Source organism: Macaca thibetana, chromosome 11, assembly GCF_024542745.1.
Source record: "Macaca thibetana thibetana isolate TM-01 chromosome 11, ASM2454274v1, whole genome shotgun sequence".
NCBI classification, from domain to species: domain Eukaryota; kingdom Metazoa; phylum Chordata; class Mammalia; order Primates; family Cercopithecidae; genus Macaca; species Macaca thibetana.
In genome coordinates, this window is record NC_065588.1 from 99,379,971 (window position 1) to 99,393,203 (window position 13,233).

Here is a 13,233-nt window from a genome sequence, read left to right on the forward strand (position 1 = left end):
TACCTGCCAAAGAATCCCCAGCCAGTGGTCGAAACTCTTACTCTGTCAGTCATGATAAAAAGACAATGTATCAAGAATGTAATTCACAGATATTCAAAAGCTATAGTAGTTTAATCGCTTCACATTTGGTCAAACACAAACATAAGGTTTTTTGTGGAAACAGGTTTCAGATCAAGACAGTGACCCTGCTCCCAGATGTAACATTTTGTCCTTTAGAGGTCTGTTCCATCTTTACATCTGGTGTCCCTCATTATAGATGTACTTGAAGCACAGAAAAGTCCACAGAAAAAGTCCACAAAAAAGTGTGTACCATGGCCGGAAAAGTGTGTACCATGGCCAGGACTTCAAGGCTTCTCCCTGAAGAAATGGACTTCTTTCTTGATGGTGGCTCTGCTCACAATAAGGCCATCTCTGCATCTTTGGCTACAGGGTTGTCACCCATTGTGACCCCTAGAACCTGGATGGGTTGTGTATAATTCTGCAGGACTCCAAGAGATCCTTGTTCACATGATAGGCTGGTTTTGATTTCCTCAGGGCCTGGTTACCGAGTGGAAACGAAGAAACTAAAATTTATTGAATTCCTATGCTGAGATAAGAGATGGGTGGTGGTAGCAGGCTGCCTGGATATGGATCAGAAAACTCATCGCCGTCAACCAGCAGGGTGAGAAGAACAGACAGGGGCCTTGGCATCATGCATTCTCTGGACTCTGGCAGCCCCCAGTGCCTCTGCAGATCCCTGGGTAAACTTAACACTACATGTCTTATATCTATAAACAGACCCTGCTATCAGAACTCACAAAGACTATTTTGGACATTGCAATATCTAAAAACAATGAAGATACAAACATTGAGGGCACTTAGAAGTAACTTCAGACTTAAGTTATTTATTTACGGTTATATCCAGTGCTAAGAATATGCAGTTGATTCTTTATTGACCTTTATACACATTTTAATTCATTATCAGAAAGCATTATATTCAAACAGTTGGAATATTGACAGATATATATAGATAGATAGATATCTGAGATCAGAGTCAATAAGTGTTGGTAAAATGGGTTTTCATCTATGAGCTGTCATTTGAGAGGCTCAAGAAAAATATCTTCTGAATGTTTTGTTTATATCAATTTCATGGTGACTTGGACTCTACCATTCTTTCATATTCTGTTTTTTGGTCCTTTTCAAAAAACACTTTTGAGAAAGCCTACAGACTGAATTAATTCAGTGTAAGTTAATAGCAACTTGGATATGAAAAAGGTAGCTTTTTTAAAAAGGTAAACTAAGACCCCAAAGCCAGAAACTCCAGCTTGAAAATAATCCAAGATCCATAGGTGATCCTAAAAAAAAAAAAAATTGCCAATAAAATTATCTATGACCTCAGTCCAGGAAGAAGAAAGGGAGGTATCCACATCACCATCAAGACTCCATAGGACCCTCTCCTGTGAGCTCATATGGTTGCAAAAACAATTGAAGAATACACGATCTATGAGTAGAGAAGACCAACATCCAGAGCACTGCAAAATCTGCACATATTTTTTTAAAAGCTATACAAATGTAAAAGATAGAGGGAAGAAATGAATTCACTGCTTGTTATTAATGCTAACAGCTGACAGAGAAACCTGAATTCTTCTTTCACTTATTTTCTATATTATATACCAAAAAGTATGTTTTTTGTATTGGAAATACTAAGCCAATTACCATGAACAGGCAATTGATGAGGACCCCTAGGTCAGAAGACAATGAGTTCCCAAGTCATCATTTCTATATTTCCCAACTCCCATTAAAACCATATACATGATCCAGAAATAAAGGTGAGGAGACCTTTATTGAAAACTAGAAAATACTTACTGAAAACTAGAGAAGAATGTCATCACCATAACAGTAACATTAAGATGTTTCTGCCAGAAATAGAGTATGAGAGACCATTGGAAGGAGACGTTGTCAACTCCTGATTTCTCATCTTGGAGAAATAAGCAGCACCTTTGGATGTAAGTTCAGAAGGTCTTGGTGCAATTCCCTAACTCAGAGTTACTATGCTGGAAATGGCACTCTCCCTCCAGGGCAGTGAGTGTAACTGGAAAAAACTGGTATTCCTGGGCTGCCTTCAGAATTTATGCCCAATGAAAGTGGTGGCAGGAAATGACTATGGCATGGCAGGAGTTGTATCCTGGTTATGGTGGCAGCACATGGAAGAAATCTAAGCAATGCCACTGACTGCATCTGCCCCCAGGAAGGATCAAAACAAAGGCCAGTCCCATTAGCACTAACCTCCTAGAGATGGTTGTTTTGTTGAAAGCAGAAAACAAATGATGCCAAGACAGTTCACCACCAGGAGACAGCTCTGGCATTTTCCGTGTCACTTCTGGGAAGAGACTAAAAGACTTTGAAAGCCCATTACTGGTTCTAAAAAAACTGAGAAAAGCCCATATTGTAACTAGGAATGAGTAACTTCTTAATACAACAAAGATTTATCTGAAAAAATTACAATAATCCTTCCCACTGGTAAAATGTTACTTTCAGATCTATTAATGTCAGGAACGAGATAAGATGCCCACCATGAGAGCTGTTATCAACATATTTTCTGGAAATTACCATCAGTGTGGTTCAAGAATGTGAAGGTGTAAAAATATTAGAAAGGAAGATGCAAACTTGTTGTTTGCAGATGACATGATAGAAAACCTCATGACATTAACTAAAAAAAATAGAGACAATATTAAGAAAGGTAATCAAAATGCCTTAGTTAGATGCCTATATATAACAGTTAATTTTTTCTGAAATAAGACTGTTCACAAAAACTACAAAATATAAGATAACTGAATAGTAACTAAACAACTAAAAATAGGATCAAGTTTACTGAGGGACAGATAAGGAGGCATCACTATATGAAGGGCATGATGAGTGCTAGGTGCTCAATAATGGCATCCAAATGAAAATAAGCAAAGAACATGGAATACAATTCCTAAAATAAGAAATGCAGATAGTTAAAAACATTCAAACAGATGTTCAGTCTCACATTAAAAATGCCAATGTGTAACGTGATATTATTTTACTTGTCAGATTATCAGAGATTTAAAATATTGCTAACACCAACTGCTGAAGATGATGTGGAGAATTCAGCACTGTCATACAGAGCCGGGAGGAGCATCGTTTGATGGCACGACCTTTCTGGAGGAAAAATAGCAAAATCTACAAAGGTCATCAGCCGAGAAATGCCACTTCTGGAAGTTTATCAGAAAACATCACTAAGTTTCATGCATAAGAATACTAATTGTTGAGTTTCCTGTACTTTGAAAAATTTAGAAATAACCTAAATAGGTTAATGGTATGGGATTAAAATGCAGTACTCTCTAATACTAGGCATAAAATGCAACATTCACGCAAAATACCTAGTAAATTATTCACATGCTATTACCCAAATACAAAAATGGGCTACAACATGGTGGTCTATAACATAATCAAATTTTTACATAAAAGAGTATATTGCTTGCATAGAAAATGCTTGGAATGAAAATAAAACTGTGTGTGTATATATGCACACATGCACATATATACGTATATGAGAGCAAGAGACGGACAGAGATTGATCATCACTCTTAACCCATGGCAATTTAGCTCTTCAATCAGTGGACATTAGGCAGTATCTGAGGACATATTTTGTTTGTCACAACTGAACAGGGTGGTAATAATAGCATCTAACAGGTAGGGGCAGGGATGCTGTTAAATATCCTACAATGCACAGGACAGCTCCACACAACAAGTAATTATCTGTACCAAAATATTAATAATGCTGAAGTTAAGAAACCTTGATACATGTGAATATATATCTATATTTATAGTACTTATGAGAACATTCTATGTTTGACTTGTCTTTGCTCCTTTATATTTTTCTGTGGTTTAAGTGTTTTTGAAAATAGCACTAGATTATTTTCAGAATCAGAAAAGTTAATAAAATGATATCTAATTAGGGGAGGTGGCCCTTAAAGAGTCACATTCTTCTTGCCTCTTAATTCTTGACTAACCTTTCTCCTCCTTTTTTTGAATGGCTATAATACTTCTAGTTGGTATCACATCACTTAAGATAATTGTAATTCATTTGGTTTTATTATGGTATACTTTTCTGTGTATTCATCTCAACTCTCCAGCTAAATTTAGGAACCACAAACAATTTGAGGGGAGGATTCATGCTTTCCAGTTGCCCATCCTAGAGCCCAATATATGGGAAATTCTTGGTACTTACCAAGGAAAGCATGGAATAAAGGAAGGAAAAAGCAAAGAGAGAAAAGAAGGGAGGGGGGAAGAAAGAAGAAAAGGCTACTGACTTTATAAATCTTTATACTTTGCCCTGCCCTTTCCTGCCCTGCACCTGGCTCAGGGCAGCCCACAGAACAGGCACCGTTACATGGGGGTAGAGGGAGTAATGTGGTATAGCAGAAATGGCACTGGCTTTGGGGTTAGAGAAGTGGATTTAAAGTTTGCTCTTGCAACTCACTATTTTATTTTTATTTATTTTTAATTTAGCAAATACAGTGCTTCCTACTTGCCAAGCACTGTTCTAAACCTTGCAAATATTTCTTGTGTTATACTGGACAAATGCATGAAGTTTCCAGAGACCTGACTCTTCATCTTTAAAATGGGAACAACAGTACCTTGCATGGTTGTTGTAAAGTTTAGAGGTGATAATGTATATAAAGTGCTAGGGATGGTGCGTAATGCATGGTAGGCGATCAATACATGGAGTGATTTTCATCATTATCATTGTCATTGTTTCCATAACTCTGATCACTCAATAAAGTCTTTCAGATGATAAGTTAGTCAGCCTAATCAACTGTAAGATTTAAAATATATCTTGAAACTATTTCTACAAATGAATTAGTAGCTTGTTAGAGGGTAGGACTGCTGTTTACACACTCTCGAAGGAAGAAATATCATCTTCTTTTTTGGAAGATCATCCTGGCTGACTGACTGCAGAACCTGAGGCATATTATACAGAGAAGGTGGGGAAAAGCGAGGCAACACCCAGCCATATCATCTGAATTGACCTCAGGAGCAGTGGGTGGCCTTCCTGTGTGTCTGTCAGTCATCAGTGTTCTCAGCAATCTGTCTCAACCAGTCTATCTTTGATCTTTAGTAAGCACTGTGACTGCATGCTATATTCCTGGAAACTGTGCTTGAAGGCCAAAACTGACTAGTGGACTAGAGGGTAGAAACACGGAGAGAGAGAAACTGCTGAAGCAAGGCCCAGGAGAGTGCTTAGCACTACAGGAAAAGAGATAATGAACAGATATGGGAGGAATGACTATTGATTTTTCAAACCTTGCACATGATCCCAGCCTGTTATGTTACATGGAAAGAAGTAACATCAGGGCTCATTGACCCTGGAACTTGCCCAGAGCTGAGTCAGGTCAAAGGAAAGATAAAAAGATGGGAAGCTTGAATAGAAGAAACCCAAATGGATGGGGTGGGGTTTCCTTGGATTTATTTCATTGGTGTATTCAATTCACCTCCCAAAGTTTTCCCAATCAATAAGTCAGGCAACCAAAGTATTTCTTTAGCAACTCTTTTTTTTTTTTTTTTTTATTATACTTTAAGTTCTAGGGTACATGTGCATAACGTGCAGGTTTGTTACATATGTATACTTGTGCCATGTTGGTGTGCTGCACCCATCAACTCGTCAGCACCCATCAACTCGTCATTTACATCAGGTATAACTCCCAATGCAATCCCTCCCCCCTCTCCCCTCCCCCCTCCCCATGATAGGCCCCAGTGTGTGATGTTCCCCTTCCCGAGCAACTCTTCTTACATGTCAAACTCATCTGAGGTGATTATTCCTCTGCCTTGTGATAACTTCACTAAAAACTAAAAGTCCATCTTCCCCCTTTGTTATGATCTCTCTCTCTCACACGTTTAAACACTAATTTAAGGTGTGTTTTTCTCTGTTCACACCTTCCCAGATAACATTAGAGGGCATTCTAGCCCAGTCTTCACTGTCCTCTATACTCCAGAAAGCTGAGTATGTCTTTTAATCCTGTAATCCAGCCTTCGGCACTAAGTGGCCTTCTAGCTTATCCTGGTTCAAGTGGTTCCTTGCCCATATTGTGGGGACAGCTGTTACCAACTAGTTCTCCTTGACCTGATCAGTTCTCTGTCTTCCATATGTGTCTAGACCTTTTCCTGCCTGCCTTTCATCCCTAGGACCCATGCAAATTTCCAGGATACATCAAGGATGCCAACTAGCTAGAATCCTGAACACTTTTCCTATCCCTCTCCCATGGAAAAAATGCCTATCCCAAAGATTTGCATTATTCACTTCCAGAAATATGCTGGCACCTGACATTTTATAATTGCTGCCCCCAGATGCAGACAATGTAGCTGCACTGTCTCCAAGTCAACCTCTTTACCGAGCCCTTTAAATAGTATGTCTCATCTGATTAGCAAAACAATTCAGTAAACTACTACTACTACTACTACTACTACTACTACTACTACTACTACTGTCTTCAATTTACAGAGGCAAGAGGGGAGATGAAGTGAAGTAAAATAGCTTCTCTGCGGTCATATAGCTATAAGTAGTGAAGTAGAGATACTAAGCCAAGTTGGTCTGCCTTCAGAGACCATATTCTAAAAATTCCATATGAGATGGCTTGACTGAGGCTTTATCTTTAATCATCATTCTAATGAAAGGAAAACGACACTTGCATTGTGGTTTTCAAAAAAGATTTTATTGAACTATTTCATTTGATACTTACAATAGCCCTTTGAATTGGAAGAAGAATCTCAGGCTGAAACTGAAGACAAGTCTCACTGTCCCAGGTTGGTTCCTCCAGGGAGCTGACTCTAAGGGAGAGGATAGTGTGCAGGTCATTCATTAGGAAGTGGGTTGTGGTTCAGCACTCATGGAGGGGAGAGGAAGGAAGCAGGATTTGGCAAACGCAAAAGTCAAGCTTGGTGCAGGCTCAATGGTAGCCTCCATCAAGTCCAGAAGCTCTGTAGGTAGAATGACCCTGAATACAGGTCAGGAGGCTGAGCCTCATTACCTCACAATGATGGGTTATTGGATGTGAACTGATCCTGGAAGGCTGTGTGACCTTGTGTCTGTCAGTTTTCTGCTGCTGCTGCTGAAATCTCTATAGAGGCTGGCAGCTAAAGAAACCCTGAGTAGGTTGTTGCATTGTCCCCCACACTTACCAACTAGTCAATGGTGTACCCAGAATAAAAATCTGTTCCACAGATACCCATACAAACACTTGCCCGTGTACTACACAACCTCTCTGGAAAGACTTTCTCTGTACTGACAGTTCTCAGCTGATTCTGAAGCAAAGTCAGAATCCAATAATTTGTGCTGATCAGGCTGCTACTTCCAGCTGCCTACATGGGCACTGAAAGTAGATGGTGGTGGGTGTCCTAGTGGGAGTAATGGTTACAGAATATTAAAACAGGTGAAAGTGGAATCAGTGCCACAGTATTGCATCTATTACAAGAGAAAACTAAAATTTCCTGAATTAGAAATAATTGTGAGGCTTTGGTGAATTATTTGATGTCCTTGAAAATTTATATAGGAAGAGACGGATTCTGAATTTTTGAGGAATACATATAAAACCTGATGCACAAATGTGATCAGTCTTGGCTTTTCACTTGTTAAAAATTATGAATTTACTATATTTTTCTGATCAATTGTCTTGTAAGCTTTTGCTTTTTCAACCCCAAATGGCATTCCAATCCAAAAGCCACAATCTGGGAATGTGTTTATTTTCATTTACCTTCATATAGTATAGTTTGTCAGATTTTCCCTTTGATGGTTTTAACAGAATCATCTGTAGTTGAGTTAAAGCCCCATATCTCTTTGAATTTCCAAGATTCTTTAAATTATCTGAATTATTTTCACTGATTTCTAAATACTTTTTTCTCAGTAGAAATCAACAAAAAACCAATCAAGAAAGACTCCTCTCTGAATATTTTTCCTCGGGGAATTGGAAAGTTACAGTCATTTGGGTAGGGTTATGGTGGCAGGTTGCTGCTGATAGTGGTGGCAGTAATATTGTTCTTGATGGTGGGATAATGTTGTTGGATGATGCTGTTGAGGGGTGATGTTGCTGTTGGGTAGGAGTGATGTTAGTGCGTGGAGTGATGCTATTGATAATGGTGTTGGTGGTGATGGAGTTATGTTGTCAGTAGGGGTGATGTTACTGATAGTAGCGGCAGTGAAGAAGTGATGTTGGTGGGGGTAGTGGCAGCAGATAATACTGTTTTTGATGCTAGTGATAATGATGATGGTGAGTTATCATATTGAGAAAGTCACACTTCAAACCATCTATCAAGAAGGAACTTAATATGAGTTATATGTGTATGTTTCTTGTTCAACTCCTCAAATATTTGAGGCAGAATGGGGTGAATAGTATTAGATAAAATCCTTTTCTGAGACACATGATTTCAAGATGGCCAGCTAGAGGCATCTGGTAAGCACTTGTTCTACAAATAAGAACTGAATTAGCAGGTAGGTAATCACATTTCCAATAGATCACCTAAGAGAATATTGGAATTCAACCGAGAAGTGATAGCAAACACCTAAAGCACTAAAGGAGAAGGAAGTGAGACAGCCTACTTGACAGGGCTTGGCTGGGGGCCTGAAAAGGCTCCCTAATGTGGGAAAAGCAGGTGAGTGACCCTCAATTGTCCATGTTCCCACCACACACTACTGCGTCTTAGCCACAGGAAAGCCCCTTGACTTCAGCAGGCCTCATGACTAACATAGGGAGCTGCCTGGAGACAATGTGAAGACATTGCTCCAGAGATGGAACTTATGCTGGGTCCCAGACACTATCTGAGCCCTAAGCAGGCACAGCAAGAGGCTATATTGAGATCTCCACTCCCACCAGACTGCATATTCCCTGAGGCTACAACACCACCTGCATCTCCACATCTCTGGAGCCCCACTGACATTCCTTGTCTGTAGCCACCACCACAGTTGGCTGCTACCTTCAGAGCTGAAGCATGAACCATTAGTAAAGATTTCACTGCCTTCAGCAGTGAAGCCACTGCACGTTTTCATGTGTACCAAGGACGAACTCACCCACCCACAGCAGCCACCACTGTGGGCTACTGCAGCGAGGGCCAAAGCTCAAGTGAAGTACACATTCCCCGAAATGTCTGGCATAAGTCTGTTGCCACTGAAAGGAGCCCCACCCTCCCCAGTAGCAGAGCTGAAGCTCAGCTGCTGCTGCCACTACCTAAGCATTTAGCCTTGGGCCTAAGGCTCACCTTTCCCCTGCCTACCATGGTAAGTGCCTGCATGTGCCCCTGGGGGCTTCAGGACAGGTCTAACTGGGCTGGCTTTGCCCTTCTCTCCCCACTCTCCAGTGCTTGAGTGGGGACTGGGTGCTTGGGGACTGTCCAGCTCAGTCCACCACTGTTAGCACCTGAGCACTCCCTTCAGGGACCTGAGGTTAGGCTCATCCAACCTGCCGCTACCACCACAGCGGGCTCCCATCTGTAGGCACAACCTATGGGCCTCGGGATTGGCCTGCTTAACCCATCAAAACCACTTCTAACACCAGCATTTGGAATCCAGAAGTTAGTCCCTCCACTGCTACTGCCATCACCCATGACACACCCACTTCCCAGAAGCTTAAGAACCCACCCACCTACCCAGTCCACTATTGTTACTACTGGCACCTAAGCCAGCTGCCTGGAGCCCAAAAATCTACCTCCTTGGACTCACTAACACCAATGCCAACGTATGAAACCTGTTGCCCAAGAACAGGCATGCTCAGCCCACTGCTGTCACTACTGGGGCCCAAGGACTCACCTGGCATCCCTGTATCCAGCAAAACTTCACCACTGCCTCCATTAACAAACACACTCCAAGCCACTGAAAAAAACAAAACAAAACAAACAAGCAAACAAAAAACCACAGATACCACTGACATACAGCCAAAGAAATCATACGAAGACTACATTACTGCACACACCCAGAATCAAAGTCAAAGTACCCCACTGATATGGCTTGGCTTTATCCCCATCCAAATCTCATCTTGAATTGTAGTTTCCATAATCCCCACGTGTGGTGGGAGGAACACTGTGGGAGGTAATTGAATCACGGGGGCAGTTTCCTCCATGCTATTTTCATGATAGTGAGTGAGCTCTGATGAGATCTGATGGTTTTATAAGGGGCTTCCCCCTTCACTCACCTCTCACTCTTCTCCTTCCTGCTGCCATGTGAAGAAGAACGTGTTTGCTTCCCCTTCTGCCATGATTGTACATCTCCTGAGGTCTGCCCAGCCCTGTGGAACTGTGAGTCAATTAAACCTCTTTCCTTTATGAATTACCCAGTCTCAAGTATGTCTTTATTAGTAGCATTAGAATGAACTAATGCACTGACCCAACCAACACTATAAATATCATAGATACCTCTTCAGGAAAGCATTCTTGCCCATGAAGACAAATTTTAAAAATTCAAAGAAGTGACTGTTAAACCTGAGTGCCAACATCAGTGTAAGGACACAAAAAACTTGAAAAATAAAGGAAACATGACACTTCCATAGGAATACAATAGTTCTCCATCAACAGATTCCTAATAAGAAGAAATATATGGAGTCCCAAGTAAAAAATTTAAAATATTGATATTAAAGAAGTTCAGTTAGATACTAGAGAATACAGGAAAAACAATACCAAGAAATTAGAAAAATAATTAAGGATAAGAATGATAAATTTATCAAAGAGCTAGATATCATAAAAAGGAACCAAGAGTCATTCTGGAAATGAATAACTCATTAAATGAAATACAAAATACATGTAAAATCTTCAACAATAGTGTAGATCAAGCAAAAGAAAGAATTTCAGAACTTAAAGACAGGTATTTGGAAATAGCTCAGTCAGACAAAAATAAAGAAAAAAGAATTAAGAAAGATGAACAAAGCCTATATGACACCTGAGACACCAGAAAGTGATCAAATAATCAAAATTTTGCCATCCCAGAAGGTGAAGAGAAAAACATTAGAAAACTTATTTAAGAAAAGAGTAGCTGAAGACTTCCCAAGTATAGAAATACATTTAGACATCCAGATACAGGAAATTCAGAGAACCTCAAATAGATACAATGCAAAAAAGGTCTTCTCCATGGCACATGATAGACTGTCAAAAGCCAAAGATAAGAAGGAAATTCTAAAAACATCAAGAAAAGCATCTAGTTACTTGTGAGGACACCCCTATCATGCTAACAGAGTATTTCTCAGCAGAAACCTTACAGGTCATGAGAGAATGGGATGACATATTCCAAAAGCTAAAAAACAAAACAAAACAAACAAATTAAAAAAACACTGCTAGCCAAGAGTGCTATATGCAGCAAAATTATCCTTCATTAATTAAGGAGAAATAAAGTGTTTCCCAGACTAGCAAAAACTTAATGGACAATACATATCATCATGAAAACACAAAATTGTACAACCTACTAGTAGATCAAACACACAATGAAGAAAGAGAAAGGCTGGGCAGCTTGGCTCATGCCTGTAATCCCAGCACTGTTGAAGGTAGAGGCAGGTGGATCACTTGAGCTCAGGAGTTTGAGAACAGCCTGGGCAACATGGCAAAATCCTGTCTCTACTAAAAAGACAAAGAAAATTAGCTGGGCATGGTGGCAGGTGTCTGTAGCCCCAGCTATTCAGGAAGCTGAAGTGGGAGGGTTGCTTCAGCCCCAAAGCAGAGGTTGCAGTGAGCCAAAATTGATCCACTCCACTCAAATCTAGGCAACAGAGTGAGACCCTATCTCAAAAAAAGAAAAAAAGAAAAAAGAAAAAGAAAGGACTCAAATGTTACTATCATAGATGTTACCACATAACACAATGATTAACAGTGAGACAAAGAAGGAACAAAGAAGATACAAAACAACCATCAATCAGTTAACAGACTGACAAGAATAAATTCTGACATATCAATAACAATTTTGAATGTAAACAAATTAAACTTTCCACTTAAAAGACATGCTGGCAGAATGGATTAAAAAATAAATAAATAAAAACATGACCCAACTATATGTTGCTGAAAAGAATCTCATCTCACTTGTAAAGAAATATAAACTGAAAATGAAGGCATGGAAAAATACATTTCATGCAAATGCAAACCAAAAGCAAGCAGCAATAACTATACTTATATCAGATAAAATAGACTTTAAGTAAAAAAAAAAAAAACAAACCACACACACACACTCAGTAAAAAGAGATAAAGAAAGTCATTATATAATGATAAAGGAGGTAATTCACTAAGACAATATAACAATAAATGTATCCAACATCTGAGCACCCAGATATATAAGGCAGATATTATTAGGTCTAAAGGTAGACATAGACTCTAATAGACTCTAACACAATGCTAGTTGGGGACTCTAACACTTCATTCTCAGCATTATACAGATTGTCTAGAGAGAAAATTAATAAAGAAACATGAATTTAAACTGCATATTAGACTAAATGAACCTAACCGACATTCATAGAACTTTTCATCCATCAGTTACAGAATACATATTCTTCTCATAAGCACATAGAACATTCTCCAAGATAGATGATACATTAGATTACAAAATGAAACTCAGCAAATTTTTAAAATTCCAAATTCTATCGAGCATTTTCTCATACAACAATGGGATAAAACTTGAAATCATAACCAGAGGAACTTGAGAAACTACACAAATACATGGAAATTAAACAATATGCTCATGAATGGCCCTGACATCAAGGAAGACATTAAGCAGAAAATTTTTTTAAAATTCTTGAAACAAATGAAAATTGAAACATAGCACACTAAAACCTATGCAGAAAAATCCATGCTAAGAGGGAAGTTTACAAATGTCTGCATCAAAAACCCAGAAAGATTTCAAATAAACAATCAAATGCTGCTTTTTCAGAGGGAAAAAGCAAGAACAAACCAAATGTAAAACTAGTAGAAAAAAAAAGAATAAAGATTGGAGCAGAACCAAATAAAATAGAGACTAAAAAAATACAAAGAATCAACACAAGAAAAGTTGGTTATTTGAAAAGATGAACACTGAAACCACTAACTAGACTAATCATGAAATAAAGAACACCCAAATAAACACAATCAGAAATGAAAAAGGAGACATTTCAACAGACAGCATAGAAATATAAAAGATTATCAGAGATGATTCTAAAAAACCATATGCTAACAAATTGGAAAACTTGAAGACAATGGAAAAATTCCTCAACATATACAATCCACCAAGAAAGAATC